At 40.9% G+C, this 5719-nt stretch overlaps 1 pseudogene; it reads left to right on the top strand.

The window, feature by feature from the left end:
• The first annotated feature begins 3819 nt into the window (after positions 1 to 3819).
• Positions 3820 to 4890, top strand: LOC103606518 (annotated as a pseudogene).
• The last annotated feature ends 829 nt before the right edge of the window (positions 4891 to 5719 follow it).

Genomic DNA, 5719 nt, shown 5'->3' with positions numbered 1-5719 from the left:
ATTCTATCCTAATGGTCTAAAACAATTTCAGGTACATAGCAGGTGCTTAATAAATATTATTGAATTAATGGCTAGGAATTAATTTTCACAGGGAAGAAAGAGTGTAGGAATACCAAGTATTTCACATCACATCATGGCAATACATTCATTCATCAGCACTCTAATTTTATTTTTTAAATGGACTTTCTCTTATAATTTTCAATCATTTACAAACTAAGAGAACTTCATTTCAGCAAACTCTCAGTCTGAACCACTCATTATTTCCACCTCTTTGAAATTTATAAATCTTCCAGAGCCACTATATATCATTAATGGCAAAAGCCTAATCAAGAATTTGAATCCAGAGCTTAATCAATCTCAGTAAAACCAGTTATGTTCCTATGTCTTTAATTACGTGTATTATACTTATTTGGCTTAATGGTGATTGGCATATCCACGATAAGAGGAAGTAATTAAAGTTTTCTAAAATACATTAGGTTTCCCTTAAGATCTTGGTCTCAAACGTTTCCTGGAATCAATATTCTCAGCTCCCTAGATTCCTTATATTACTTTGAACTGGTTAAACCTACAATCCAACCACTATATTCCATTATATTCCATTCAAATTCATGACATGTAATTAAACGTGAGGAAGACTTTGTGTCAAGAAATAGTATTTAAAACCCATCTAATGCCATGAATATTTCATGGTGCCAGACACTGTGCCAGGTGCTGCCGAGAGTTCACAGAAGGGAAACACTCAGCACCTGCTCTCAAAGCAGTTTCGGCCCTCAGAAGCACCACTGGAGAGATAAAGGACATCACTGAATGGAGACCTTCACTGAGGTTATTGGATCAAGCGAAAGCACCAACAATTTGATTTAAAAGCTGTGTATCTGGTGACAGAAACTTGTAACAGCAAAAGGTTAAGTGTAGCTTGACACCCATAATTTACCAACGGAAATTATCTTGTCTTTTTATATTTTCTTTTAAAGAGCTCAGAGGAATAATATTTGGTTTGGGTTTAAAGCCTAGATGACTATGAAAATTCTTCTGCAGTATTTCTAGATAGTTCTAAAGTTATTTTTCTACCTTGTATTCTCCAAGAAAGATGATTATAGTACATTATAATTTATGCTATAACCATTTGTATTATAATAATTTATACTATTATGTTACATATTTGCTTGGTTATAATATAAACATAACCAAATCTTAGTTTGACATGTCCAATAACTCAAGTTACCTCTGGAATCAGCTACCAGCAGACCATAGTTGACAGGCTCACATCACGTCAAATTCTCCTAAAACTCAGCAGCTATTAGTAGTTAAAGTATTTTGTAAACAATCTTTGCACACTTGCTAAAAGTATTTGGGGACAATGTGTGAAGAGAGAAAGACTTTTTACAGACTTAGGCCAGGGAACGAACAATTAAAGAAAAATCCATTGCTTTCATTCTGTGGTGAGATATCCTCCAAAAATTCACATAGAAGTGTCAGGAATGCTTTATCCTACTCATCAACCCAGCCAAGTCCTTGGTCCATAGATTCTGCAAGCCAGTTTGTGATGATCATACAGTCCCACTTATAGAAAGTAAGGAGACCTGTGGGACCCACTGGCCCACTAACAATGCAGACCTTAATTCTAAGATGCTTTAATGAATTAAGGTAGAATATATGTGTTTCTTTGCACAAGACAAGTGTTTGCTTAAAGCTGTGTATGTTTCTCATTGCTTTTCCTTAATGGGAGTGGAGAGATAAAAGAAACTAAGGAGTAGTGAGACACATCTTTTTCAAAGAAAGCGAATGTCTTAGTCCATTTTCTGTTGCTTATTTAAAAAAAAAATACCTGAAACTGAGCGATTTATAGAGAAACAAAATTTATTTCTCACAGTTCTGGAGGCTGAGAGGTCTAAGGTCAAGAAATCACATCTGATGAGGGCCTTCTTGCTGGTGGGGAGCTCTCTGCAGAGTCCTGAGGCAGCTCGGGGCATCACATGGTGAGGAAGCCGAGTGTGCTAGCCCAGGTCCCTCTTCCTCTTCTTATAAAGCCACCAGTCCCACTCCCATGATTTCATGAGCCCATTAACCCATTCATGGATTAATCCACTTATGCATGCAGAACCCTGATGACCCAATCAGCCCTGAAAGGCCCCATCTTCCATTACAACAGTCAAATTCCCCACCCTCTTAATACCGTTATGAAGATTAAGTTTCAGCATGAGTTTTGGAGGAGACAAACATTCAAACCATAACAGAGGAGTTTGCTTCTTTTACTTCTCTGTTCCCCACATATAAATCTCTACAGCTGTCATCTTAGGGGCAGTGTCCAAGAAAGTCAACAATTAGAATGGTAAATAGATTTCAACTCTGAGACTAAGACAATGGTAGTGGCTACTTGAGACAATGTGCTGAGAAATACATCCGTCATATACGTGCCATTGCACAACTGGGCATTGGGCTTTCCTTAACCCATACAGTCCTTGAATCAAGTCAGCATTTAGAAAAGGAAAGCACATTGGCCCCACCAGGAGAGAGGAACCCTTGGTGTGCCCTTCTCTCCTTTCTGTCTCTATATTCCCTGTTTATCTTTTAAGGCCCAGTCGAGACTCCAGCTTCCTCAGAAGCCTCCTAATTCTCTCCTCAGAACCTTTATAACTATAAGGTACGTCACATAAGCTAGTATATTATTAGATATTTTATCATTTTTCTAGCAAAAGCCCAATTCACTAAAATGGACAAGTTCTTGTATTTCTTTCTTTATGCATTACAGGGTTCAATACATGTTAGCCACACAAATGAGCTTTGTAAATGCTTGACCGTGTTATCGATAGGAAGGTCTCGAATGCAAAGCTGTTGCTCTCAGAATTTTCAAAATACAATTCATCTTAATATGCTCATTCACAGAGAAACCTACAGACAAGTTGCAATGAAAAGAATAATATTGCTCATCTTCTTGAAGGAGTCGATTTAGCAAAACAATGATAAAGCAAAGTAATCTCACTTTTAAGTTAGGATCACATTTTCCAAATGATGTCAAAATCTTTGGTTACAGGCTCTTTTTCTTCTGCCATCTCTGATTTCACAGAGACCCCCAGGATCTGCTGGTCACTTTCCTTGTGACAAGGTTCCCTCCTGACTATCCACCGCAGTTATTGATGGATGTAAACAAGACTTGCCTTCGGGCTCGGGGAATCCAGACATCGGGACTAAGATTTATCTCCTACAGGGAGAAGACCAGTTATCTTCAGGACTGGAATTCAGTGCAGAATGTGGGCAATAATGTCTATCCCACAGGGCTGCTAGAAGGCTTAACCACGGTGATGGGTGGTGTCCCCTAATTTCATCAGAAAGGCACTCAGTAAATGAAGATAGTGTTGCTGCTCTCATAGTCTTGATTTAATTGTCTTTGCCCAACCTCAGTGCTGATGTTTTAAGAATCTGATTTGTTCTGCTGCTTCTTACCACTTTTATACAGGAACTTTTCCTGTCTTTGTCATCCTCCACCCCCATAAGTCCCTCTCCAAGTAATTAGATGCCCGTCCTTGTCAGTCAGTCACCCAAGGTTGAGATGGTGATACCTTTGTCATGGCTGACCCTCTACTGATAAGCTGAGTCACTCCTAACAAAAGCAACGCTCAGATAATGTAAGATTTTCATGTCCTTATTTGTCCTTCTTTCTGGTCAGCTGCTTTTAGGTCTCTTTACACCTCCTAAAAGCCACTTCACCTTGAAAAAAAAACTAAAAGTCAAAACTGTGCTCATGAGGGTGGCTCTGCCTGCATGACTTCAGCCCCTGTCTTGGCCCTTGTCATCTCTGGGGACCACAGCCTCTCGGCCATGGGCAGTGTCTGGCCCACCCTGATGGCCAAAGGGGATCTGTCCAGAACACTTTTTGTCTGGTTGCTGTGGGGTGGACCTGGGGACACAGGGAAGAATGGGGACATGGAGCAGGAAAAGGATGCCCCTCTTGAAGAGGCTGCAGATCTGGGAAGTGAACAGGGTGGTGACAGTGGCAGACTGAGCCCTGGACTTTCCAAGTAGGAGGTGGTTGCCAAACCAAAGAATCTTCAAGGAAGCAATAAATGTTTGATCGCTGAGACCAAAGACCTTCCTAACCTTCAGGAAGCAGCATGGAGACTGCAGAATCCTTCCAGAGAAGGCTGTGACAATTCAAGAGAGCATGTTCATTCTGGATAGTTTCCAGACACAGAAGCTCTAGCTACTTGGAGACTGGTAACTCTAGGGCTTACTCTGAAGTTTCAAGAAATGAAAGCCTTGAATCTTCATTAGGAGAATGGGTATTCCAAAAAGGGCAAGAGACACCTGCTAAAGCAGACAGGTGTTTTGCAGAGAAGTTGCTTTCTATCAACCCGCTCATGGACAGCACTAAAGAGGTGAGATTTGCACAATCGGACAGCCAGGGCCTGGCTGACCATGAGGATGGGAAATGGTGCTAGGCACTCATCCTGCAGGGATGCTGGTTTTGGTGGCAGTCTTGAGGCTCCACTGTTAAGCCTAAATCTTGGAATGGACTACAGCAGAAGCACTCTTGTGGAAATAAGAGGTCAGAAATGGATGTGAAAGCAGGAAGGGTAGTAGCAATGTCTTCAGAGTCTCAGCAAATTAGTGTCAGGTTCCAGGTCCGTCATATCACACGCACTGATGTGCAATTCATTGCAGTGACTGGAGATCATGAGTCTTGGGAGATGGAACACTTACATCCCACTCCACTATAGCAAGGATTGGTGGTGGTTTCATTCTGTTTTCCTGCCAGCAGACATAGTGGTGGAGTGGAAGTTTGTGTTGGTAGAGAATGTGAAAGTTACCTTCTGGGAAGAATGCAGCAATAGGGTCCTAGAGACTGGCCATGAAGATAAAGTGGTTCACAAGTGGTAGGGGCTTCACTGATTCAGTTTGCAAAGTACTGGAGAAGCTGGAGCAGAATGCGGAAGAGGCTAAGGTTGTGGAGCACACTGAATCATCTAAAATCAGATAAAGGCAGTGGGACTCCAAATTTAGCCATCAGAATAATTTCAAATTTGCTTGTGGCTTCTGTCTAATGTGCAGAAATATCTGTATGCAGATAATGCTTCCAGTGAGCATGGACTTTTTTCCCCTGTGGCATTGATTGATGGATTTATGCTGATCCATTATTACTTTAGGGCTTGATCCTCTTGGGGAGTGACTTGGCTAAGCTTCAGGTGCACAGAAACTAAATAGCTGCATGGGGTTCAAGCTTGATCCTTTAGATGATCCTTAGACCAAGGGAGTAAAATAAGCCTCATTCAAAAATAGCTGATTTCCTATTGGTACAGTTGAAAAAATGCTCTTTACTACATACGCTTTTTTTTTTTTTTTTTTTTTTTTTTTCCCAGCTGGCGGGTACAGGAAGCAAATCCTGGACCTTGGTCTTATCAGCATCATGCTCTAACAGACTGAGCTAACCAGCCAGCCCACATACACATTTTATATTTAAAAATAGTTAACACCATATGGAACTGCTATCAGCAAATATGTGGTCACTAGATGTGATTAGTAAGGATGTGAGGTAATGCTCTAAGACTCCCCGATGTTTTTTGTTTGATTTTACCTGCCAAGTTTGGTTTCAAAGGTAACAAGTCTGTCCTTGTCTTAATGATCTAAGGTGTAAAAACGATGGGCCTAATCACAGTCAGTCATCATGGAAGTCAGTCATGGGAGCATCTCATGAGGAAAGGGAACATGAATGGGATTGGGG

This window comes from Galeopterus variegatus, unplaced genomic scaffold, assembly GCF_000696425.1.
Source record: "Galeopterus variegatus unplaced genomic scaffold, G_variegatus-3.0.2 Scaffold6644, whole genome shotgun sequence".
NCBI lineage: Eukaryota > Metazoa > Chordata > Mammalia > Dermoptera > Cynocephalidae > Galeopterus > Galeopterus variegatus.
Note: the sequence above shows the minus strand (reverse complement) of the source record. Positions and strands in the feature narration are given on the sequence as shown.